Source organism: Lolium rigidum, chromosome 4 (genome assembly GCF_022539505.1).
Source record: "Lolium rigidum isolate FL_2022 chromosome 4, APGP_CSIRO_Lrig_0.1, whole genome shotgun sequence".
NCBI classification, from domain to species: Eukaryota; Viridiplantae; Streptophyta; class Magnoliopsida; order Poales; family Poaceae; genus Lolium; species Lolium rigidum.
In genome coordinates, this window is record NC_061511.1 from 203,549,561 (window position 1) to 203,576,753 (window position 27,193).

Genomic DNA, 27,193 nt, shown 5'->3' on the forward strand with positions numbered 1-27,193 from the left:
TCTCCCCATTGTGCTATCATTGTCGGATCTTGTGAGCTGCCTATCATGATCAAGATCATCTATATGTAATTCTATATGTTGCGTTTGTTGGGATCCGATGAATAGAGAATACTTGTTATGTTGATTATCAAAGTTATGCTTATGTGTTGTTTATGATCTTGCATGCTCTCCGTTACTAGTAGATGCTCTGGCCAAGTAGATGCTTGTAACTCCAAGAGGGAGTACTTATGCTCGATAGTGGGTTCATGCCCGCATTGACACCGGGACAAGTGATGTAAAGTTCTAAGGTTGTGTTGTGCTCGTTGCCACTAGGGATAAAACATTGATGCTATGTCTAAGGATGTAGTTGTTGATTACATTACGCACCATACTTAATGCAATTGTCTCGTTGCTTGCAACTTAATACCGGAGGGGGTTCGGATGATAACCCGAAGGTGGACTTTTTAGGCATAGATGCAGCTTGGATGGCGGTCTATGTACTTTGTCGTAATGCCCAATTAAATCTCACTATACTCATCATGATATGTATGTGCATTGTCATGCTCTCTTTATTTGTCAATTGCCCAACCGTAATTTGTTCACCCAACATGTTGTTCGTCTTATGGGAGAGACACCTCTAGTGAACTCGTGGACCCCGGTCCAATTCTCTTTACCGAAATACAATCTACTCGCAATACTTGTTTTTACTCGTTTTCTCCGCAAACAATCATCTTCCACACAATACGGTTAATCCTTTGTTACAGCAAGCCGGTGAGATTGACAACCTCACCGTTTCGTTGGGGCAAAGTACTTTGGTTGTGTTGTGCAGGTTCCACGTTGGCGCCGAATCTCCGGTGTTGCGCCGCACTACATCCCGCCGCCATCAACCTTCAACGTGCTTCTTGGCTCCTCCTGGTTCGATAAACCTTGGTTTCTTTCTGAGGGAAAACTTGCTGCTGTGCGCATCATACCTTCCTCTTGGGGTTGCCCAACGAACGTGTGAAATACACGCCATCAACCGGGCCGTCCGCAGAGACGCAAACCTGGCCCAAATATGCGCCAGGTTTGCGTCTCGGCGGACGCTGCGCAGACGTGCAAAGTGTCCGCTCGGTCCTGGCACGGGCCCGCCTGGCAGCGGCACAACTGCTTCGTCTTCCGCAGCATTACTTCCGGGCGGCGCGCTGCAGCCTTCGCAGGGCCGCGTTAATGGCGTGCCTCGGCTTCCGCGAGCGTGCGCAGCTAGTAGACGTTGCACCGGCGAGCCATTGAAGGCGATATGGCGTCGAGCCTTTTAAATGGACGCTGCCGGCGTCCATTTCGACGACCAAACCATTGCCAAATCCCCCGCATCCACCCCACCGACGCCATGGGAAAGAAATGCTGGCCGTTCCGCAAGACGAAGAACGACCAGGAGGCAAGCGGCTCGCGTTCCGGCAAGAAGGCAAGGGTCGGCCGGTACGTCCGCGTTGAGCTCGCGCGGCAGCTATGGGAGGAAAACCGGCCTATGCCATGGCCGGACGCGAACTTGCCGGGAGGGGGCTGGTACCTGAACTCGCGGCGCGTGCCGGTCCCCCCGTGCCGCGCGAGGGCCGAGAGCGGCGGGACGAGGTGCGCCGCCGCCGGCGGATCTTGCCGCCGGATCTGCGGGAGGATGAGGCGTACGCGCCGAACTCCTACAACTGGATTTCATTCGGGACGTGGGAGTTCGACGCGCGCCGCCGCGCTGGCTACCTCGGCGACGTGGACTTCTTCGACCGAGAGATCGCCGAAGAAGAAGAAGAGAACGACGCCGAGGACGCGGACGAGGACGTCCACATGGTCGACTACGACCACGACGACGGCGGGCCGGCGTGGGATCCGGAGACCCAGCCGCCGGACCTTTCCGAGGATGAGGCCATTGCCATGGCACTGGCCAACAGCGCGCGCAGACGAGCTCAACGAGCTCGCTTTGTGGGAGGGGCTTGCAATCCAGCTCGCGGGAGTCGGCGCCGCGCAGGGGAGGCCGGCGACTCCTCCGGCTACGCCGACGCGTTCCAACGACCGCGCTCCGCATGCCTGCTCCGGCGTGGGATCCCCGGCCACGCCTCCTCGCCCATGCGGCGGTACCTCCTCCACCGCCGGCGTACGAGCTTCCATGACCGACGCCGGAGTTCATTAACCTCGTCGGCCGACGACGACCAGTAGGCAGCAGCAACTTTTAGCACGCCTTTATGGCTTTTTTATGTTTTTTTTTAACGTAAATTATGGTTGCATGAATGAAAAAAAAATTATGCGTCGCGCCGCTGGAGCCACCCCCGACGCAAACGGACGCCCGGACGATTTCGACCATTTCGGCCGACGCAAACGGACACGACGTCCATCCCGACGTCCGAAATGCGTCGCGCCGCTGGAGATGCCCTTAGGAACAAACCAACAATCTTCCATTGAACAGTTGAAAAGTTTGTTGGTCACAAGTGTCCTTTGGCCTAATGCCAACGCATAACCAGTTCAGGTCTGAGGCCATGGATTGTGTGCAGTGCACTACACTGAGTAGCTTTTTCAGCTCAGCGGCAGTAGGCTCCACCGTGACAGACAGACAGAGAGAGTTCGTGTGTCGGCTGAGCAACGAAGGCTCTGCTGGCTGCTGCTTCGGTTTGCTTCCTCTGCTCTGCTCTCGCTAGTACTTGTTCGTGTCCTCTAGTACAAGTATTTATTCGCCTACCCTGTATCAACCGCCCATAGCACGGGCTCGGCGGTGCCGTGAGGCTGCACGTGCGACCACACACAAGCTGGCCTCCCCAGTCTTGGAGCCTAGCACCGGCCCGGCTGAGACGAATTCAAATGAAAGATGATGATTTTTTTTCTTCAAATTTAGCTATATATTAAAAAGTTGAATGAAAAATAACAATCTTTTAACTAATACCTAGCCTACTTGGCATCGGTCCGGACGCGGGCCGGGCCAACCTCGACGTCGTTCTTCTATTTGACCTCTTGCGCATGCTCCCGCACCCGCCTCTCCGTCCTTGCTTCGCGCATCTGGCGGGGAGACTGAGCCTTTAGCGTCGTCCGCCACTAGAAGGACGCCTCGTCGAGGCTTAGCTCGAGGAGCATCCGCCGCTCGGCCGCCATGAGGAGGTGACCAGCCTCCTCTACCGGCGCCCGCTCGTAGAAGATCTCGGCGAGGATGGCCGCGTTGGTCTCCTCAAGGACCATGACTCTGTTCCCCTGGTCTCACGTCGTGTTGTAGGAGGCTAAGATCGTGCTCCGGGTACGCTAGCTCCACATATGCGGCTCACTGCGCCTCCTCCTCAGCGACCTCGGTCTCTGTGCCACCATGAACGCCTTGTGAGGAACATACGTCTCGTTAAAAAAGAAAATGTCATTTGTACCACTGACATGTTGATCCTACCAACAACATTCGACGTGGCGCGAGATGCCGACGCGCCTTGCCAACACCCTGTGTACAGGGGCTGACACGAGATAACCCACGATTTTACTGATCTGCAAATCTAGCCAACATATAATTGGGGGTGAATCTCTCCTCCGTGCAGCGCTGACGTCGCTAGCTGGCATGCCGTGCAAGTACCTTGTACAATTGCACCGAGCATTACCGTGGGTTCTTTGTGGAATTCACGGACACGTACGTACGTACAGCGGGGCATCACGTCGTGCGCAACGGTTAATGCATCGGCTAGTTGGCGTGTACGCGTATCTAACGCACAATGCGTGACACCCGGCCCCGCGCGGATCGCGTCATGCTGGCTAGGTAGCTCGGCTGAATCGACAGCCATATGTAGGGATGGTAATGGGTATCTATAATCCGTGTATTCGTTGGGTAAAAAGTCCAATAAAAGTATGTGTATATGATAAAATATTAAACATGAGTTTGTAATTGGGAAAATATCATACCCGTCGGGTATAGTGGGTACGGGTATGGGATCATATAACCCGTACATATGTACCCATCTAAAATTAACAAGTGGGTTATTGTAATATTCTGAACTACTTATTTTTTTTTCTAATTATGCCTTCATGTTGCTAGACTGAACCTCACGCTTCCCGATCTCACAATCGTTGGTAGGTTAGTGAGGATTAGACCCCTATTTAGGATCACTTCACCTCCTGTCATTTTTTTTAATCAATTTGATGTGTTGTAAGCGCGGGTATTTTAACCCGCGGGTACCCATGTGCCCTGTCGGTTTATGGGCATGGGAAAAATTTGTACCCGTTAACGGGTATGAGTACAGGTAACGGGTAAGATTAAAGGTCATGGGTACGGGTATGGAATGACTCTACCCGTACCCATACCCTGCGGGTGCCATCCCCATATGTAGCTCAAGTGAAGTCGTGAGCTGATCATGAGTTTCGCGTGTTATTCCTTACATCTCAATCGTATTGGTTGAGACATCGATCCGCGCTAGGACGAATCATACAGTTGAATCGATATAAATCAGCTACAACTGATATGAAATAGAGGGAGTGAATGTGTTCGTGGTGCGTTCTGCCGTGCTCTAATATTGAGTGATATGATGATGATATATATTTTAGATGGTAGACTGGAAATGAGTCAACGCACAACAACAAGCAAACATAAAAGAGACAACGAAACACATCTTGAGCTTTGAGATCTTTATTCGTTGGGTACTCAGAATCTGTGCAAGGGAGGGAAACAATAGGAAACATGCCACCAAGATCTCTTCTTCGTCAGGTCCTGGCGCATCGTAGCCCTGTAGCCATCTGCCTCCACCTCCGAAAAAGGCCCCTGCTTTCTCTCCTGAATCAAAGGGCACCGTCAGAGGTAGAGCAGACCCCCAAAAGTACGGATGCGCAAATGGGGCGACTAGCAAAGAGGGACAGGACCAAACACGAACACCCCATTGCACAACTCCATGAACGTCACCGTCGCCCACAACAATGGCCACCCAGAAAGACACAAGCTTTAGGACAAGATCACCGCAACAAGACATGACAAGCATCACCGCAAGCAGACCACAAACACACCGCATGTCCACCATCCGTAGTCCCAAGACGGCGCCTCTAAGGAGTAAACGGCGCTAGAACGTCGCCGTCACCCAATCCAAAGAATTTGAGTTTTCACCTGGGCTCATGGGAAGGATGGAATGGGGGTTGTACCTCGACGTTGCCTCCAAAGAGGAAAACGGTATCCTCAATGTCGCCAACGTTGTGACCGCAACTGCCGGCCAAAGATATCTCTCGGCCAGCCCACGACTCAGTAGCCCAACTAGACTCCAGCTCCGGCGAGGACAGTAAGCTCCAGGGCCAGTGGGGTGAAAGCGACACGAGTCGAGGTTGTTGTCTATATATGCGGGCCGAGATCGACGGGCGACAACCACGCTGCAATCCCCAGCCTCCATCCCCTTGTCGCCCGCACGACCAAGGGGAGCGTCCAGCAGGACCAACGGACGTCTCCTGCCACTAGGAGCAACGCCGCGCGCTCACCTCATGAGGCTGCCGACCCAAGTGCCGGAGATCTTCGTAGGAAGGCCAAGCATCGAGGTCCTCGTCGCCACCGTCCTTGGCAGCCGCACACCAATTTTGGAGGGCTCTTCTGGCGGCGGCGAGAGGAAGATAAGGGTTAGGGGAGGGCCTAGCTGGCTAGGGTTTGGGTCGCCCCCGGTGTCGCCCCACAAAGGTCGTGATGAGGAGATTTATGCATATCCATGGGATCACTCATCAATAAGAAATCCAATGCAACTAATTAGTTTGATATCTTGGTGTGCGTGGCTTATCACTTTGGAATGTACATACGGAGAAAGACGGAGCCTTGATTAAGCGCAGCTGTTGCGAAGGTGGATCAATGGAATACGTAAGACAGCACAAGCGTGCGCACACGTACGTACTCGTAGTCTCGTACTACTTGACCAACTTCATAAAGGCCTGGGCTACCTAGCTGCCATGCCGGCTTGACAAGTTGACATGCATAGTGTTGGTTCATGTCCATGTCACAAACCAAACAGGGGAGATATCTCCAGAAATATAGTTATGACAGCTACCGTGACAGTGCACACATCATCTTGATACACCCTGGCGTGTGCCAAGTAGGTCAGAGGTTTCTGAAGCTTTGTTGTTCGCGTGTTATTCCTTACATCTCAATCGTATCACTTGGCTAGTCGCAAGAAAAAAAAAATCGTATCACTTGGCTTTTGTTGTAAATAGACTTACTCTTTCTACAAACCGCATTATAATAAACTGACGAAATGCTTATGCATCGATTGATAAACAGGCTGGATTGCCTCTTCTCAAACAAACAAAAAACTCCTTTTATAAAAAGGGTACTCCCTCCGATTCATATTAATTGACTTCAATATGGATGTATCTAGACACATTTTAATTCTAGATACATCCATATTAGAGTCAATTAATATGAACCGGAGGGAGTAGTTGATTATTATTTTTGGATCTCAGCATTCTAGGAATGCTTACCGGGGCAAGGAAAGAAACACCGAAGACTTGCTTCGGAGCTAAAGGAAACCAACTCATGCAATATGCTCTGAGTGTTGTATTGTGATCCAAATTCATTCTAAAGGGAGGCTAACTTCTGACGAGCGGAGAGAGGCTCGTCGCCGGTAGGCTTGGCTGATATAGTGAAGTTTTGCTGGCTGGCGCCCGTGGTTTTTTCCCCTTCTGTGTTGGAAGGGGTTTTCCACTTTAAATCTCGTGTCTCCGCTGCGTTTTTCTTTATCGTTCTCCGTTATTTATTTGTCGCTTTTATAACAAATGGTATCAGAGCCAGGTTTCAACCTAGGGTTTGTGACATGTCTTCTTTGAAGTTTGATCTAGCGTAGCTGGATTACACCACGAGATTTTCTCTGTGGAAAGTGAAGATGAGGGCGATCCTTACCCAATCTTCTGACCTGGACCGGCGATGAAAAGAGGAAAGAACGTAAGGCGTTTTCTTTAATTCAGCTTCATCTATCCAATAATATCTTGCAGGAAGTGCTGTCTGAGAAATCTGCAGCGGCGCTGTGGTTGAAACTGGAATCGATCTGCATGTCCAAAGATCTAACCAGTAAGATGCACATGAAGATGAAGTTGTTCTCGCACAAGCTGCAAGAAGGTGCATCCATGAATTACCTATCGATCTTTAGAGAGATCGTTTCTGATTTGATGTCTGTGGAAGTAAGTTATGAGGATGAGGATCTCGCTCTTATACTGTTAGTCTCATTGCCTAATTCTTTCGCGAATTTTCGAGACACCTTGTTATACATCCATGATGAACTAACCCTTGCCGAAAATTATGAGGCCCTCCAGCAGAGGGAAAAGATGAAATCTATGGTGCAGGCAGAGGGTTCGTCATCTAAGACAGAAGCACTGCAGGTCCGAGGCAGGACCGAGAATAGGAACAACAACTACAACAGAGATAAGAGCAAGACTGACAAAGGTTGCTCAAAGTCCAAGGGATGAGATGGTAACTTCTACAAGTATTGTAAGAAAACTAACCACAATATTGATGACTGCTGGAAGTTGCAGAACAATGAGAAAAGAAACGGTACTTACCAACCGAAAAACAAATCTGATGGTGATGGTAAGGCTGCTGTTGTTTCCAATGATAATTCTGATGGCGATTGCCTAGTTGTGTTTGCTGGTTGTGTTTCTGGTAATCATGAGTGGATCCTAGATTCTGCATGTACGTTTCATATTTGCTGTAACAAAGACTGGTTCAGCTCTTATGAGTTTGTGCAGAGTGGAGATGTTGTGCGTATAGGAGATAACAACCCATGTGAGATCATGGACATTGGCTCCGTTCAGATCAAGATGCATGATGGCATGACACACACTCTGATAGATGTGGGACACATACCTGGCATGGCCAGAAATCTGATCTCTCTCAGTATCCTTGATGTTGATGGGTACAAACACTCCGGTTCTCGCGGAGTTTTGAAGGTATCAAAAGGTTTTCTCGTTCACATGATTGGTGATATGAATTCTGCAAAATTATATGTTCTTATAGGTAGCACTTTATCTAGTATTGTTGTTGTTGTTATTACCGATGAACCTGGTAAAACTAATATGTGGCATGTGCGTCTTGGACATATGAGTGAACATGGCATGGCAGAATTACACAGGCGAGACCTACTAGATGGCTGCAATTTGAGTAAGTTTGAGTTCTGTGAGCACTGCATTTTTGGTAAGCATAAAAGAGTTAAATTCAATGCTTCCGTTCATACCACTAAAGGGATCTTAGATTATGTGCATGCTGATGTGTGGGGACCTTCCTGCAAGACTTCTCTTGATGGTGCAAATTATATGCTCACTATCATTGATGATTACTCCAGAAAAGTGTGGTCTTTCTTTCTGAAACATAAATCTGATGTGTTTGATTCTTTTAGAAAGTGGAAAGTTATGGTAGGGAAGCAAACAGAAAACAAAGTTAAATTGCTTTGTACTGACAATGGTATGGAGTTTTGCTCTACTGTTTTTAATAATTAATGCAGCGATGAAGGTATTTTCAAGCACCACACCATCCCATACACTCCTCAACAGAATGGTGTGGTGGAGAGGATGAACAAAACCATCATCTCCAAAGCTCGCTGCATGTTGTCCAATGCTGGTATGCATAGACGTTTCTGGGCTGAAGCAGCCTCCACCGCTTGTTACTTGATAAACAGGTCACTTTGCATTCCGCTTGATAAGAAAACTCCTATTGAGGTATGGTCTGGTTCACCTGCTGATTATTCACAGTTGAGATTGTTTGGTTGCACTGCTTATGCTCATGTTGATAATGGAAAGATAGAGCCTAGAGCTGTTAAGTATGTGTTTCTTGGTTATGGTTCAGGAGTTAAGGCATATAAGTTATGGAATCCTGAAATTAAGAAAGTTTTGCATAGCAGGAATGTTGTCTTTAATGAGGTTGTCATGTTTTATAAAAGTTCATCTAGAGATGTTTTTGATGCTATTGATATTTCTAATGTTTCTGATGATGAGCAACTGAGGATTAGTGTGCAGGTGGAGCACGTGAAGGAGAAAGAAAATGAAGTTGCTGAAAATGATAACACTGTTGTTTAGCACTCACCACTTGTTTTGCAGGAAACAAATAGTTCCATTGTGAAAGAACATTTCATGATCTCTGATGTTTTGTGTGTTTGTTAACAACACCGGTGAAAATTTAACTACGTGTTAAGTGGTTTACAGATAGAGAAAAGATATCACAGGTAAATCTTGACCAACTCAAAAAGGAAGAAAAGAAGAAGAAGAAGAAGAAGAAGAAGAAGAAGAAGAAGAAGAAGAAGAAGAAGAAGAAGAAGAAGAAGAAGAAGAAGAAGAAGAAGAAGAAGAAGAAGAAGAAGAAGAAGAAGAAGAAGAAGAAGAAGAAGAAGGAGTTGGTGGCTGTCCCTGGCCGGCACTGCCGGTGACTCAGGGCCGGCACTGCCGGTGTGTGCACCCCGGCACTGCCGGTGGTTTCCGGCCGGCACTGTCGGTGGCTGCACCCCGGCACTGCCGGCGATTCTGGCCCGACACTACCGGTCTACTTGTCGACCTGAAGATTCAGAAAGTGGCCGGCCTGCCGGCGTCTCAAGGCCGGCACTGCCGGCGATTCTCCTCCAATGGGCAGAATAGTTGGTGGGGTATAAATACCCCCCTTCTCCTACCTTGGAAATGTGCTCAAACCCTAAGAACATCATACACCATTGCTGAGCCACCAAGAACACCAAAATAGCTGGATCTCCTTCTTCAACCACCCAAATCCCTTGTGCTTTGGAGAATCGAAGGAGAAGACCCCGATCTACATCCTCACCGAAGCGTTTTTCATTTCCCCCTCATATGCTTGAGGGCCCCCTTGCTAGTGTTCCTCTTTGGATCCCTAGTTGTTTGATGTTGATGTATTGTTGTTGATTGTTGTGTTGTTACAGATTTGGGAGCCTCAATTTTGGTTGTGGATGTGTGCCCCAAGAACCTTGTAAAGGCCCGGTTTCCGCCTCGAGGAAATCCCTTAGTGGAAGTGGGCTAGGCCTTCGTGGCATTGCTCACAGGAGATCTGAGTGAAGCCTTCGTGGCTGTTGGTTTGGCTTTCGTAGCAACCACACTCCTCCAAACGTAGACGTACCTTCTTGCAAAGGAAGGGAACTACGGGAATCATCTCCGTGTCTCCGCGTGCTCCATTCTCGGTTACCTCTATCCTATTCTATCTCTTATATTGCGTAGCTATTTCTTGCTTAGTTGATAACCTTGTCATATAGGTACATTCACTTAGTTGCATATCTAGAGAATTCACCTTTGTGTCAAGCCTAAATTGAAAAAGAACTAAAAATTGGTTAGCACCTATTCACCCCCCCCTCTAGGTGCGGCATACGATCCTTTCAATTGGTATCAGAGCCTCGGCTCTTATTTCGGGCTTAACCGCCTAAGAGTATGCCGGAAGAAGAGCCTGCGGAAGGGGTCGCTAAGATGGTCTCCATGGATGATCTCAATTTGTTGAGGTCCTCCATGGAAGCTCAAATGGAAAGCATGAGAAAAATGATTTCCGAGCTTTTGACTCCGGTCCCTCCCATGGCTCCCGCCATAGAGGTAAAGGACACGGGTGGGTTAGAAGAGGGAGATGCTTTGGCATTACCCTCCTCTACCAAACCCGTGGATGGTGATAACTCAACCACTATCAAAACTCCCATTGCATCTCCTAGGGGAACTAGTGGAGGTGAGAGCTACAATCGAGTGGCTCCGCCTTTCCTATCTCTCGATATACCGGTTCCCCATCCTCATATAAACATTCGGGGCGACCCACCTAAGTTTAATGTTAAAGATTTAGATACTTGGCAATTTTAGTTTCGTTCTCATGTTCGCAGTGCCTCCAATGAACTTTGGAGAATCATCGTGGAAGGCTTCAAGCCCTACAACCCCAACAAGTTGACTAGAAGAGAAGCTGTTGATAGTCAACTCAATGACACTGCCTTGCACATGATTCAAACTAGTGTGGGGACAAAGGAATTGTCTCGTGTTCAGAATTACACCACCGCCAAGGAAGCTTGGGATGGTTTGGCCGCTAGTTGCATTGGAAGTGATAGCATGAGAAGGAACAAGTATAATTCTCTTCGGAATCAAGCCGAAGGATTCTTGAGGCTACTGGATGAAGATCATGAAGTCATGTATGGAAGAATTCTCACCGTTGCCGATGCTTTCCGGAATGTGGGTGCCACCCACATCAATGACTCTTGGATCAAGGACAAGTACATCGATTGCATGATGCCGTTTGAACCCATTGATGTCAAGACTTTTGTTGGGAGAGAATGCTTTTCCTCTCTCACTTCTCAACAAGCCGTGCACGAGATGCAAGCTCTCAAGGTGCTTGAGCAAAACTCTCATGATTCTCGCAATCGAGCTCTTGGGATGTCAAAAGGGTCCAACCTTGCCTTGGCGGTCAACTCCGTGGAAGAAGTGAACCCTCAAGAATCATATAGGGCATCTTGGAGTATGTCCTATCCTGAAGACTTGGAACTCCACTACAACGATCACATGGCCTTCCATGCAAAATCTTTTTGGGTTGATCCTTCCAAGGCCAAGGAAGACAACATCAAGAGAAACAACAAAAGTGGGTTCACTAGCATGGGTCCAAGAACAAGATCATGCTACAACTGTGATGACAAGCGCCATTTCATCGCCGAATGCCCCTATGAGAATAGGGAGACTCATGGTGGAAGGCTCATTCCCAAGGACAAGAGCAAAGACTCAAAGGACAAGTATTCAAAGGCCCCCAACAAGAAATTCTACAACAAGAGCAAGAAGGGCAAGAGGCCCTCAAGGATTGTGCTAGTGACTAAGGAAGAATATTCTTCCGATGAAGTTGAAAGTTCTAGTGATGATGAAGAAGAAGAAAGCTCAAAGGAAGTGGCCGCCATTGTCACTACCAACATTCCCTCTTCATCTCTCTTTGAATCCCCCAATGAGAATCCTCATATCAAGAATGCACATTGCTTCATGGCAAGGTCCACCTTGGACACATCTATTGTGCTATCAACTCAAGAAGAATATACCTCCGGAGATGATGATGTTGATGATGAAGAAGATGCAACCTCAAATGGATTGGTTGCTCTTGCCTCCCTCTCCACTAACTCTTCATCACCAAGTGAATCCCCCAATGAGGTCATTCATGTGGAGGAAGAAAGTTGCCTCATGGCTAAATCTTCCGAGGTATCTTCTCCTAACCCCTCTATGCCTAACATATCAAATGATCTAGGGGTTGATCTTGCTAGTCTAAAAGTGAAACAAGAAATGCTAGAGTTTGATGAGTTCATTCTTAACTTACAAGGTAACACTAGAAAGCATGTTTCAAATCTCATGGTTCGTATAGCTCAACTAAATGATACTCTTGACAAAAATGTCAAATAGAGAGAGAAGACTCTCTTGAAATTCATGCTCTTAAAAATGCTCTTGAGGAAAGTCAAGAAACTATAGCTTCTCTTGAAGAGAGGCTAGAAAATCTTGAAGAGCCTCAAGATAAAATTAACAAGCTCACTAAAGCTAGAGATCTTGCTAGAGCTAAGACTAAAGTGCTTATAAAGGAAAAGGCAAAATTTGGTGTTGATCATGAGAAACTTGTGAAGGATCTAGATGAACTAGAAAAGGCACACAAAGCCTTGAAGAGTGAATACTCTCTCCTCTCCAAGTCTAATGAGCAACTTCAAATTAGGCTTGCTTCATATGATATACCTAGTACCTCTACTCCTTCATGTGATCATGCAAATATTTTTGAGGAAAATGCTAGGTTGAAGGATGAACTTGCTAAGGCCTCCTCTCCCCAAAGTAAACTTTCCTTGGATGATCTTTTGAGTAAGCAAAGGTCAAACAATGGGAAGGAGGGCCTTGATTATAATGCCAAGGCAAAGAAGGCAAACAAGCAAAAGGCCAAGCCCGCACAAGAGAAGAAGAAATCCATCACTAATGGTGAAGCCCCTAAGGGAAAAAAACACTAATGATGATGATGCGGGAATTGCTAACCCTCACTATGTTCTATTTAAAGATTATTATGGTGATGTTTATGCTAAATATGTTTGCCCTTATGATGGTTATGTTGCTTGGTCTATTTGGGTCCCAAAGACCCTTGTTGCTCACAAAAGAGGACCCATTGAGAAATGGGTACCTAAATCCAAGAATTGATCTCATGTAGGACTATGCCGCCGGAGGTTCAAAATGGGTACTTGATAGTGGATGTACAAGTCATATGACCGGCGGCAAGAACCTCGTCAAGGAGTTGAGGCCCAATATAAATAATATCACCGTCTCCTTTGGCGACAATTCTACATCCGAGGTATTGGGTTTTGGCAAGGTTGTGGTTGCACACAACATTACTATTGTGGATGTCATGCTTGTCAAAACCCTTGGTTACAATTTACTTTCCGTTTCCGCCCTTGGCAAGATGGGTTTCGCCGTCTTTATTGATAATGATATTGTGGTCCTCTTGTGGAGCAAGACTCTAAAAGTCGCTTTCGTTGGGTACCGCGAACACAACTTGTATGTGGTGGACTTTTCGGGGAACACCACGACAAGTGCGATGTGCCTATTCGGAAAGGCGGATGTGGGTTGGTTGTGGCATCGCCGCTTGGCCCATGTCAACATGAGAACTTTGCAAAGTCTTCACAAGGGGAACCATATTGTGGGACTAATGGAAAATGTGTCTTTTGCCAAAGATCGTGTTTGTAGGGCTTGTGTTGAAGGCAAAATGCATGACTCTCCACATCCAAGCAAGACTATCATCTCTTCCAAGAGGATCTTGGAGCTCCTTCATGTGGATCTCTTTGGTCCCGTTTCTCATGCAAGTCTTGGTGCGAAGAAACATTGCTTGGTGATTGTTGATGACTACTCAAGATACACTTGGGTCTACTTTCTCAAGACGAAAGATGAGACTCAACAAATATTCATTGAATTTGCTACCGAGGTGCAACGCCAACAAAACCTCCTCATTATGGCAATAAGAAGTGACAACAACTCCGAGTTCAAGAACTATACACTCAATGATTTTCTTAGTGATGAGGGGATTCGACATCAATATTTTGCTGCTTACACCCCTCAACAAAATGGTGTTGCGGAGAGGAAGAACCGGACTCTTATGGATATGGCAAGATCTATGATGGCGGAGTATAAATCCCGCTATAACTTTTGGGCCGAAGCCATCTCCACCGCTTGCCACTCTTCTAACCGTCTCTATCTCCGCAAGGGCTTGAACAAGACTCCTTATGAAATACTCACCGGGAACAAGCCTAATATCTCATACTTCAAGGTGTTCGGGTGTAAGTGTTTCTACAAAATCAAAGGAGTTCGTTTATCTAAATTTGCTCCTAAAGCTTTGGAGGGTATATTTGTTGGTTACGGTGCCGAATCTCACACTTATAGAGTCTTTCATGTATCCTCCGGGATTATCATCAAATCTTGTAGTGTGAGGTTCGAAGAAAATGATGGCTCCCAAGTGGGGCAAGTTGATGTATGTGCAGGTGATGAAATACCTCAAGATGCCATAGTAAGAATGGGTGTGGGATTTTTCCGCCCCATTGAGGGACACGGTGTGGCGTCTCGGGAAGGACTATGCTCTACCACGGTGGAGCCCTCATCTTCTCAACATCAACAAACCCCATCTAGTGAAGCAAATGATGCACCAACCCAAGAACAAGAACAAGACCCTCCTCTTGTGTGCAAGATCAAGGACAAGATCAACCAAGCATTCATGATGGCTCCAATGAGGATCCATTCAATTCTTGTCATTCATCGAATAATGTTCAATATCAAGCACATGCGGATGAGCAATCTCAAGAAATTGAGGAAGCTCAAGTTGAAGGTCAAGAAGGGGACCCAAATGATCAAGTTGATCAAGTGATACCTCCAAGGCCAAGAAGGACCAAGGAGGAGATCGAGGCCCGTCATCTAGCAAGAAGAGAAAGGAACCTTGAAATTCGTGAACACACACATGAAAAGGTCCTTGGTGATTTAAGGGCAAGTGTTACCACAAGAAGGCAATTGGCTAACTTTAGCAACCATCATGCTTATATCTCCTTAGTGGAACCCAAGAAAGTATTTGAAGCCCTTGAAGATTCGGATTGGTTGGAAGCTATGCACGAAGAACTCAACAACTTCAAGCGCAACAAAGTTTGGACCTTAGTAGAGAAGCCAAAGGGGTGCCGCAATGTTACAGGCACTAAATGGATTTTCAAGAACAAGCAATATGAGTTTGGAAACGTTGTGAGGAACAAGGCAAGATTGGTGGCTCAAGGTTTCTCTCAAGTTGAAGGAATTGACTTTGGAGAAACTTATGCTCCCGTGGCTCGCCTTGAGTCCATCCGTATCCTTCTTGCTTATGCATCGCATCATAACTTTAAGTTACAACAAATGGATGTGAAAAGTGCTTTTCTTAATGGTCCTTTGCATGAAGAGGTTTATGTTAAGCAACCCCCGTGGTTTGAGGATCTCAACTTTCCTAACCATGTCTATAAGCTTGATAAAGCACTTTATGGTCTCAAACAAGCTCCTAGAGCTTGGTACGAGCACCTTAAGAAATTGTTGATAGACTGTGGATTTGATGTTGGGCTAATCGATCTCACTCTTTTTACTAAGAGGGTCAATGGCGAGCTTTTCGTTTGCCAATTATATGTTGATGATATTATCTTTGGCTCTACTAACAAAGCTTTCAATGATGAATTTTCAAAGCTTATGACCGATAGGTTTGAGATGTCTATGATGGGAGAGATGAAGTTCTTTCTTGGTTTTGAGATCAAGCAATTGAGAGAAGGGACCTTCATCTATCAAGCAAAATATCTCCAAGACATGCTCAAGAGGTTCAAGATGACCGAGATGAAGGGTGTGGCCACTCCTATGGTTACCAAATGTCATCTTGCACTTGATCCCAATGGTAAAGAGGTGAATCAAAAGGTATATCGCTCCATGATTGGATCCTTGCTTTACCTTTGCGCATCTAGACCGGACATAGTGTTGAGTGTTGGTGTGTGTGCAAGGTATCAAGCTTCTCCTAAGGAGAGTCACATGTTGGCTCTCAAAAGAATCTTTCAATATTTGGTTGATACCCCAAGATATGGTATTTGGTACCCTAAAGGCTCGAGTTTTATTCTCAATGGATACACCGATGCGGATTGGGCGGGAGACAAGGATGATAGGAAATCAACTTCCGGGGCTTGCCAATTTCTTGGTAGGTCCTTGGTGTGTTGGTCTTCTAAGAAGCAAAATTGTATATCTCTCTCCACCGCCGAAGCCGAATATGTTGCCGCCGCAAGTGGATGCACTCAATTGTTATGGATGAGGCAAACTTTAAAGGAATACGGTGTCATTTGTGACAAAGTGCCTCTATTGTGTGACAATGAAAGTGCCATCAAGATTGCCTATAATCTGGTGCAACATTCAAGAACGAAGCATATTGAGATCCAGAATCATTTCATTAGGGATCATGTTGCCCGTGGTGATATTGAGCTTATCTATGTTCCTACCAAAGATCAACTTGCCGATATATTCACGAAGCCTCTTGATGAAGCAAGGTTTTGCTATTTAAGGAATGAGCTAAATATCATTGATTCAAGGAGTATAGCTTGACCATCTTGCGAACACACCTTTGTCTCAAAACTTTATTTGGTTTAGATGTGGGCATGGAAATAGGGGGAGTGCGGTTTAAACTATTGAGCTATCCCTCCCCCATAATGCCAATATTAAGAAATCATTCTCGTTATATCATATGTTGATATGTGAGCTTCAATGATGAGTAGTGGTTTGGACCCAAGATATATCTTCGCGGTGCCATGCCATAACACTCATATATGGTGGCCTAGGCCACCACACTCTTCTTTGTGAAGAGTTGGAGTAATTTGGATCTTAATTGGATTTTATTTGACATCTCCTTGTTTTTATGGGAAATCACTCATGTTTGGTCTTTATTTGCAATGTTTTGCAAATATGAGTGATAACGTACCATCAACAGTGTGATCTTCCTATCCTAAGCCCCACCTTTCCTAAAGAAACCATTCTTATCTATATACACTAAAACTCTGAAAATTCTTGAGGGTTTTTGGGCTTTGGGATGGTTTGGCGGCACTGCCGGTGCCTTCTCCCCGGCAATGCCGGTGGTGACACCCCGGCACTGCCGGCCTCGGCTGAGCGGCACTGCCGCTGGTGGCGTGGGGTCAAGTGATGGGCCTGGTGGGGGAGTTAGGGCAACCGCCCCATCCCCCCCCCCCCGCGTCCCTCTCCTCCCACACATCGCCCAAGCCGAGGCCGCCGCCATCCCTGACCTCTGCCGCCGTTCCCGTGCCCTTCTTCCTCCCCTGGACGGCTGGAATCGGGCAGGCTCCTCCCTCCTCCATGGCTTCCTCCGGTTAGCTTCCTCTCCTCTCTCTCTCCCTCTCTAGAATGGGTAGACCTTTCTAGAAGAAAGAAGGATGGATGAATCTCTCCGTAATTTTTGCCATAGAGGTGGATGATCTTGTGCATTGTGTGCTGAAAATTTGAGGAACAATGGTTGAGTCTAGAGCAGATCTGGTCGTTCTTCAGGTTGACCGGCACTGCCGCCCTCATCTCAGCGGCACTGCCGCTGGGCCGGCACTGCCGCCCAAATCTCACCGGCACTGCCGGTGTAGTAGTTGCCAGATCAACTTTAGCCTCCTCTTTTGTATCTTGAACATTTCATTCACCATGCTATGATTATCATGTTTTCTATGTTTTAGTGTACCTTATCATATGCTCCTTCTACCCATTGCTTTCACAGGTGCAGGTGGTTCTCATCGCTCTAGCTCGGGCAAACGGGCGGTACCTAATGACTTTGAAGCTGAAATTCTACCTGTCAAGAAAACATCTCGTCGGGAGAAGGACAAGGCTGCTGCTGAACCTCGCGTTAACATCATCCGTAGGCTGCGTGGCATGCCTATTGGGAAGTGGCCGGATAATGAGTATGCTCGGCTGCGTCAGACCAATAGCTACACCACCCCCAAGGCCAGCAAATGCTCTGCACAGTTCTGGACTAAGTATCAAGAGAAGATTTTTGATGATCTCTATGCTAATGCCACCTATAGAGTTGCTCCTATGCATCACATTAGCTTTGCTCACATGGATAAACACGCCCAATACTTTGCAGAAGCTCGAGAGATTTGTGAACAGTTTGGTCTTTTTCCACTAATGAAGTTTCAACATCCTTACTGTGTTGATGTGATTGGGCAATTCTTTGCCACAGTCTATGTTGACAATGATGATGCCAAGACTATGACTTGGATGATAGAGGGTCGCATGTTACATGGCACTTGGGACCAATTTGCAGCATGTCTTGGTTATCCAGTGCTCTCTGGCAATGAAGACGGATATTTTAGAGCTCACAACACTCCCAAGCCCATTGAGAAGGCTCTCCTTGCTGATCTTTATCTTGAAGGAGAAGTGGTATATGGTTCACAGAAATTTCTTCGCCCGGTGTATGACATCCTTCTCCGCATTTACCGAGAGGTCCTTAATCCCAAGGTTGGCTGCGTTGATCAGATATATGGGTACCTTGGAAACTTGTTGTATCTCACTCACCTGCACCGTGACACTGGCCTTCAGCTTGATGTGATGGACTTTCTGTGGAATGAGTTTTGGGCATGCATTATATCTCGCAAGGCTCCTGTGTTTTCTCCCTACTTCATGTGCTTCATTTGCTCTCGTTGGGACAATGCTGGGCATGACAAACTCACTGATGAGGTTATTCTTCTACCTCACAAGCACAAGGATCTCAAGGTCAAGTCTCATCCTAATCCCCCTCGTCTTCCCAGTCTGAGGATTCTCGCCGAAGAGGACTATGATATGGAGTATGCTCCTCCTACTGACAATGGCTGGGTTGCTCGCATAGAGGCCAAGTTGGCCAAGATGTTCTGTCTTAAGTCTGACATCAACAAGCGTCAGTATCAAGCTCATAGGGGAAGGAAGATGGACAGGAGGAACACAAAGCTCATCATGCGCAAGTTGGATATTCCTGTTGAGAGTGGATCTGAGGAGGTTATTACTCCTGAAGAAGAATGGCTCTCTAAGCATGGCAATGTGGCTGAGTTTGAACAGCTTGGGCTTCCCGGTCCTTCTCGCCGTCGGCGCCCCGCTAGTGATGATGTTGAGCCCGCCGAGTCCGAAGACGATGAAGAGTCGGAGGAATCCTCCGAGGATGAGTGAGCCTTCATGGGACGATGTAGCATCGCTTCTTTTCTCCTTTTTGGTGTCTTGATGCCAAAGGGGGAGAAGAAGGTCTAGTAGGACTTGCACGGGATTTGCTAGGGGTTTGAGGGCACAAGCATTTGCCTTTTATCATTCCGTTAAAGCTTGTGTCCTCCGTTTATCATCTATGCTTATGTTGAACCGTATCTTGTGTTTTATATTGTTTAAAACTCTGTTCTATGTGTGGTGGGAAAGACCTTTTAGTGAGTGAATTATTGCTATGGTTTTCGGTATTCTATATGGTTGAGAGTATTGTCATGAAATGGTATGATCATCTTATATATCTCAACTTGTCTATGGATTTATCTCAAATTGATACTTGATATGATTATGGGACTCATGGTTGAGAGTATTGTCATGAAATGGTATGATCATCTTATATATCTCAACTTGTCTATGGATTTATCTCAAATTGATACTTGATATGATTATGGGACTCTTGTTCATAAATTGAGATTATGGTCATGAAATGTTGAGGATGTCATTATGAAAGGGTATGATCGTCACATCTCAACTTTTATCATCTTCCATACATTATATGTCATATTTGTCTTATAGGCATTGTGATTTCTTCTTTGAAAGTTAAAGTTGCTCTATACCTAATGTGTGCATATATATTCAAGCACTAAATTTCTTGTATGCACACATCTAGGGGGAGTTTCTTTCTTATGCCAAACACAATGCTATTCTTGCTCTTTTCTTTGCAAAATCCTGGTATTGTCATCAAACACCAAAAAGGGGGAGATTGAAAGAACATTTCATGATCTCTGATGTTTTGTGTGTTTGTTAACAGCACCGGTGACAATTTAACTACGTGTTAAGTGGTTTACAGATAGAGAAAAGATATCACAGGTAAATCTTGACCCACTCAAAAAGGAAGAAAAGAAGAAGAAGAAGCGGGTGGCTGTCCCTGGCCGGCACTGCCGGCGACTCAGGGCCGGCACTGCCGGTGTGTGCACCCCGGCACTGCCGGTGGTTTCCGGCCAGCACTGCCGGTGGCTACACCCCGGCACTGCCGGCGATTCTGGCTCGGCACTGCCGGTCTGCCTGTCGACCTGAAGATTCAGAAAGTGGCCGGCACTGCCGGCGTCTCAAGGCCGGCACTGCCGGCGATTCTCCTCCAACGGGCAGAATAGTTGGTGGGGTATAAATACCCCCTTCTCCTACCTTGGAAATGCGCTCAAACCCTAAGAAAATCATCCACCATTGCTGAGCCACCAAGAACACCAAAATAGCCGGATCTCCTTCTTCAACCACCCAAATCCCTTGTGCTTTGGAGAATCGAAGGAGAAGACCCCGATCTACATCCTCACCGAAGCGTTTTTCATTTCCCCCTCATATGCTTGAGGGCCCCCTTGCTAGTGTTCCTCTTTGGATCCCTAGTTGTTTGTTGTTGATGTATTGTTGTTGATTGTTGTGTTGTTACAGATTTGGGAGCCTCCAATTTGGTTGTGGATGTGTGCCCCAAGAACCTTGTAAAGGCCCGGTTTCCGCCTCGAGGAAATCCCTTAGTGGAAGTGGGCTAGGCCTTCGTGGCGTTGCTCACAGGAGATCTGAGTGAAGCCTTCGTGGCTGTTGGTTTGGCTTTCGTAGCAACCACACTCCTCCAAACGTAGATGTACCTTCTTGCAAAGGAAGGGAACTACGGGAATCATCTCCGTGTCTCCGCGTGATCCACTCTCGGTTACCTCTATCCTATTCTATCTCTTATATTGCGTAGCTATTTCTTGCTTAGTTGATAGCCTTGTCATATAGGTACATTCACTTAGTTGCATATCTAGAGAATTTACCTTTGTGTCAAGCCTAAATTGAAAAAGAACTAAAAATTGGTTAGCACCTATTCACCCCCCCTCTAGGTGCGGCATACGATCCTTTCACATTGCTGCTGATAGACCGAGGCGTAACAAAAGTCCACGTCCTCGTTTAATTGAGGAGTGTAATCTTGTTCATCATGCTTTGAGTTGTGCTAAACAGGTGGAGCATGATACTGAACCTGCTACATATGTTGAGGCTGTTGCATCCGTTGACCGCGTGAAGTGGATTTCTGCTATGCAAGAAGAGATGCAATCGCTTGACAAGAATGGCACATGGGATGTTGTGCGCTTGCCTAAACAATAGAAGGTTATCCTCTGTAAGTGGATATTTAAAAGAAAGGAAGGTTTGTCTCCTAATGAGCCTCCAAGGTTTAAGGCAAAGTTAGTAGCAAAAGGTTTCAGTCAAATTCCAGGTATTGATTATAATGATGTATTCTCTACGGTTGTGAAGCCTAGTTCCATTCATGCTTTCTTTGGTATTGTGGCTATGCATGATCTTGATCTTGAGCAGCTAGATGTAAAGACTGCTTTTCTGCATGGTGAGCTTGAGGAGGAGATATACATGGACCAACATGAAGGTTTTGTTGTGCCTGGTAAGGAGGATCTTGTTTGCAAGTTGAAGAGGTCCCTTTATGGTCTGAAACAGTTCCCAAGACAGTGGTACAAAAGGTTTGATTCATTTATGCTTACACGTGATTTTAAGAGATCTCGGTATGATAGTTGTGTTTACATCATGTTTGTTAATGGATCACCTATATACTTGTTGTTATATGTTGATGATATGTTGATTGCTGCCAAGAGCAAAAAAGAGATCACTACTTTGAAAGCACAATTAAGTAGTGAATTTGAGATGAAGGATCTTGGTGCTGCTAAGAAAATACTAGGTATAGAAATTAAAAGAGACAGAAAATTTAGTGTGTTATTTTTTAGTCAGCAAAATTACATTCAGAAAGTTCTTCATCGTTTTAATATGCATGATGTAAAGTCTGTTAGTACACCAATTGTTACTCACTTCAAATTGTCAGCATTGCAATGTCCTAGTACTGATGAAGATATTGAGTACATGTTACGAGTTCCATATTCTAGTGATGTTGGTTCCTTGATGTATGCCATGGTTTGTTCGCATCCTGATTTATCATATGTTATGAGTTTGGTCAGTCGATATATGGCTAATCCTGGTAAAGAACATTGGAAAGTTGTTCAGTGGATTTTCAGGTACCTTCGTGGCAGATCCAAAACTTGCTTGAAGTTTGGAAAGACCGGTGAGGGACTCACAGGCTATGTGGATTCAGATTATGCTGCCGATTTAGATAAGAGAAGGTCCCTCACAGGTTATGTGTTCACTGCTGGTGGATGTGCTGTGAGTTGGAAGGCAACATTATAACCTGTTGTTGCCCAATCTACAACCAAAGCAGAATATATGGCTATTGCTGAAGCTTGCAAAGAGTCTGTTTGATTGAAAGGTTTGTATGCTGAGCTTTGTGGAGATGATTCTTGCATTAACTAGTTTTCTGACAGTTAAAGTGCAATATGCCTTACTAAAGATCAAATGTTCCATGATCGGACAAAGCACATTGATATCAAGTACAATTATGTTCGCGATATTGTTGCACAAGGTAAACTGAAGGTGGCAAGATAAGTACTCATGATAATCATGTTGATTTGATGACAAAGCCAGTTCATGTTTCCAAGTTTGAGCTTTGCTCGAGCTTGGTTGGTATAACTGTTTAGCCCAAGTGGTTGTTGGCGCCAACAAGTGTTTCCTTTGTTGTTCAGGAGATTGTTGAAGTTCATGCTACAAGATGGAATTTGTCTCAAGGTGGATTTTGTTGTATTGTGGTCCAAATTCATTCTAAAGGGAGGCTAACTTATGACGAGCGGACCGAGGCCCGTTGCCGGTAGGCTTGGTACGGATCGATGCCACCATCTATATATACCTCTTGTAAGCCACCGGCTAGGATTTATCAGATTATAAGATATCCCACGGCGTTTGTAAACACTCCCTGATATAGTGAAGTTTTGCTGGCTGGCTGATACGTCTCCAACGTATCTATAATTTCTTATGTTCCATGCTACTTTTGATGATACTCACATGTTTTATACACACTTTATGTCATTATTATGCATTTTCTGGAACTAACCTATTAACGAGATGCCGAAGTGCCAGTTCCTGTTTTCTGCTGTTTTTGGTTTCAGAAATCCTAGTAAGGAAATATTCTCGGAATTGGACGAAATCAACGCCCACGATCTTATATTTCAAGGAAGCTTCCAGAGCACCGAAGAGGGGCCAGAGGGGAGGCCCAGGGCCCCCACACAGTATGGCGGCGCGGCCAGAGGGGGGGGCGCCCCCCTGGTGTGTGGGACCCCCAGACCCCTTCCGACTCCGTTTCTTCGCCTATATAAGTCCTCGTGACCTAAATCATCGATACCAATAAGCCACGATACGAGAAAAGTTCCAGAGCCGCCGCCATCGCGAAGCCAAGATTCAGGGGACAGGAGTCTCTGTTCCGGCACGCCGCCGGGACGGGGAATTGCCCCTGGAAGGCATCTCCATTGACACCACCGCCATCTTCATCACCGCTGCTGTCTCCTATGATGAGGAGGGAGTAGTTCTCCCCCGAGGCTAAGGGCTGTACCGTAGCTATGTTGTTATCTCTCTCTCCCATGTGATCTTTATGTGATCATGAGCTTTGTGATCTAGTTGAATATCATTTATGTGCTACTCTAGTGATGTTATTAAAGTAGTCTATTCCTCCTCCATGATGTAATGTTGACAGTGTGTGCATCATGTAGTACTTGGTATAAGCTATGATTGTGATCTCTTGTAGATTATGAAGTTAAATATTACTATGATAGTATTGATGCGATCTATTCCCCCTTTCATAGCTATTGTTGACACTGTGTATGCTATGTTAATACTCGGTCTAAATTGCAATGGTCTATCATGCACTCTAAAGGTTACTTAAATATGAACTCCGAATGTTGTGGAGTTTGTTAACTCCGGCTTGAGGGAGCTCTTGTAGCCCTACGCAATGAATGGTATTTGTTATCCAACAAGAGAGTGTAGAGTAGTTTCAGTTATGTGATCAATGTTGAGAGTGTCCACTAGTGAAAGTAGGATCCCTAGGCCTTATTTCCGAACATCGAATCACCGTTTACTTACTGTTCGGTTGCTTGTTTACTCGCTGCCATATTTTATTCAGATTGTTATTACCACTCATAATCATCCGTATTACTTACATTTTACTATCTCTTTGCCGAACTAGTGCACCTATACATCTGACAAGTGTATTAGGTGTGTTGGGGACACAAGAGACTTCTTGTATCGTAATTGCAGGGTTGCTTGAGAGGGATATCTTTGACCTCTACCTCCCCGAGTTCGATAAACCTTGGGTGATTCACTTAAGGGAAACTTGTCTGCTGTTCTACAAACCTCTCGCTCTTGGAGGCCCAACACTATCTACGGGAATAGAAGCGTGCGTAGACATCAAGCTATTTTCACGGCGCCGTTGCCGGGAGGTAAGGTAAAAGGTATTCACATCCTCCGACTACTAAGCTATTTCCTAGCACTGTTACCGGTGTGTGAGTGCTCGAAGCTATTTCCTTTAGATCCTGCAATTGCATCTTTTTGTTTCTTGTTTTTATTTTTCACTAGTTAGGCATAATGGAAAACAACAATGAGCTTTTTAATCTATTTTCTGAGTTAAGATATGAATTGTTTGATGCGAAAATTAAAAAACCTATGGAACCTTATCTGCATGATAGTAGCAATGTTATTAGTATGAATGCAATTACTGCTAATGCTATGGAAAAGTCTAAGCTTGGGGAAGCTAGTTTATATAAAAATAATCTTTTTTGCTCCTCAGCTTTGGAAGAAATATTTTGCTCTGATAATGCTTTATCTCCCATATGCGATAACTCTAATGATGCTTCTGATATTTTAAATCCACCTGCTAAAAGTATTCCATATAAAATACCTATGAAAATTATTGAACATGTTATGGATAACCGCTATGAAGGGGATGGAACTGTCCATCCTGGAGATCATTTACTGTTTTGCATGAATTATGCGGATTATTCAAGTGTGCAGGTATCTCTATGGATGAAGTTAGGAAGAAACTATTCTTTATATCGCTGTCTGTAAAGCGGCGCATTGGTATAAATTGCTGAAGAATGGGGATTCTCTTGATTGGAAGGATATTGTGCCTCTATTTTACTCTAAATTCTATCCTCCAAGTGAAATTCACAAAGACCGGAACCGCATATATAATTTCTGGCCTCATGATGGAGAGAGTATTGCCCAAGCATGGGGGAGATTGAAGTCTTTAATGCTCAAATGCCCCATTCATGAGCTTCCTGGTAATATCATCATTGATAATTTCTATGCAAGACTTTCTTTTCAAGATAAAACCTTGCTGGATACTACTTGTTCTGGATCATTTACACGCAATGAAGAAGAGTTTAAAAGGGACCTTCTTGATCGGATTCAGGAGAATACCGAAGGATGGGAGAACAACAAAGGTAAAGAGTCAGGTATAAATTATGATTATGAATGCATTAAAACTTTTATGGATACTGATAAAATTCGAAATATGAGTGCTACTTGTGGTCTTGACTCTCAAGTTGTTGCAAATCTTTATAAAGCTTTTGCCTCTCATTTTGAATTGCCTAGGAAGAATTTTGATAAGTATCATGAACCTTTTAAAGACGCTTGCATGAAGGATGAAATTGTTATTAATGATTGCAATAAACATGCCCAAACTTCTGAAAATACTATTTCTTATAAGCATGTTAAGTTTTGTGGAATGCATAGGCCTTGTGGAATTAATCAAATCTAAGATGAATATTGTATCCATCATGGGAATGAAAAAACTAGAAAGTGGTCTAGGGCTCTAGATGATCTTGGTAAAAAAGTTTGTGCCCTCTATCCTTTTATTTGTGAACTTTGCCATAGAGTGGGTCATTTTAATTTTCAATGCTCCTCCAATGATAATTCGAACCCCATGAGTGCTGCAAATTTGTATTGTGATGATGAAATTACTCCTAATCAGCACGACGGACTTACTTTATTTTTGTGGTGTGAAGAGTTATCAAGAAAAATCTCTTTGTTACATATGAGTGATCTTGATATTGATGATGTCCTGCATGGGTGTCTTTCTTATTGCATTGATAATTGCCATACAAATACTTACATACAAAATATTTTAGAAGATGACACTTTGCCAAAATATGATAGGACCGCTCTGTGTTTTGAACTTATTAATGAAAAGGAGGAATCCTCCCAAGTTTCTTCTATTGTTTCTGGAAATAAATCAGGTTATGTGGAGGAGCCCCTCATCAAGCCTCTCCCCGCTAAAGAAGGGAACGAGGAGAAGGAAAAGAAGAAGAAGAAGGGAACGAAGAAGAAGAGGGGAAATAAAAGGAAAGAGGTAACGGCATATCCCCACGTGTATGAGATAACGATAGGTAACCGTAAGTATGTTGCTTCTAATGATTATTATGATAATGAATCTGAGTACAATGATCTTCCTATGCCCTTTACCTATATTAGTGATTATGATTTAGAAGAGCACACTACTTTTGATATTGAAAATCTCCGGGAAACTAATTCTGAAAATGATGATGTTAATAATTGCCATAGTATTAGTATTATTCATGCTTCTTCCCATAATGATATAGAAAGCTCTAAGCTTGGGGATGAGGTGTTTGAAAATCCTTTCGCTACTGATGATTATATGCTTGATACATCTCCTTCTAGTAACAATGATGGTAAGGTTACAGATGAACATACTGTGGAAGATAACTATTCTATTTCTTATGATGACACTATGCCTCCAATTTTTGACAATTATTATAAAGAATGTTGTGACACATGTTATAATTATCCTTATGAAACTTGTCATAGTTATGGTGGGATCGCTAAAAATCATTCCCTTAGTATGCAACTTGTTTACCATGTTCAAATTCTTGATAATGATCCTGCTCCAATTACTATTAATGAGAAGCCAAAATTAATGATACCTTTATGCATATGAACCATGATAAGAATGTTTTAAGTGATGGTTATATTGTGGATTTCATCAATGATGCTACTGAAAGTTATTATGAGAGAGGGAAACATGGTTATATGCGTCTTAATAATATTAAGTTTCCCATCTCTATGTTGAGATTCTTGAAGTTACTCGCGTTTTATCTTCTTATGCTTGTCACTTTGCTCCTCATGAATTTATTTGTGTACAAGATTCCTTCCC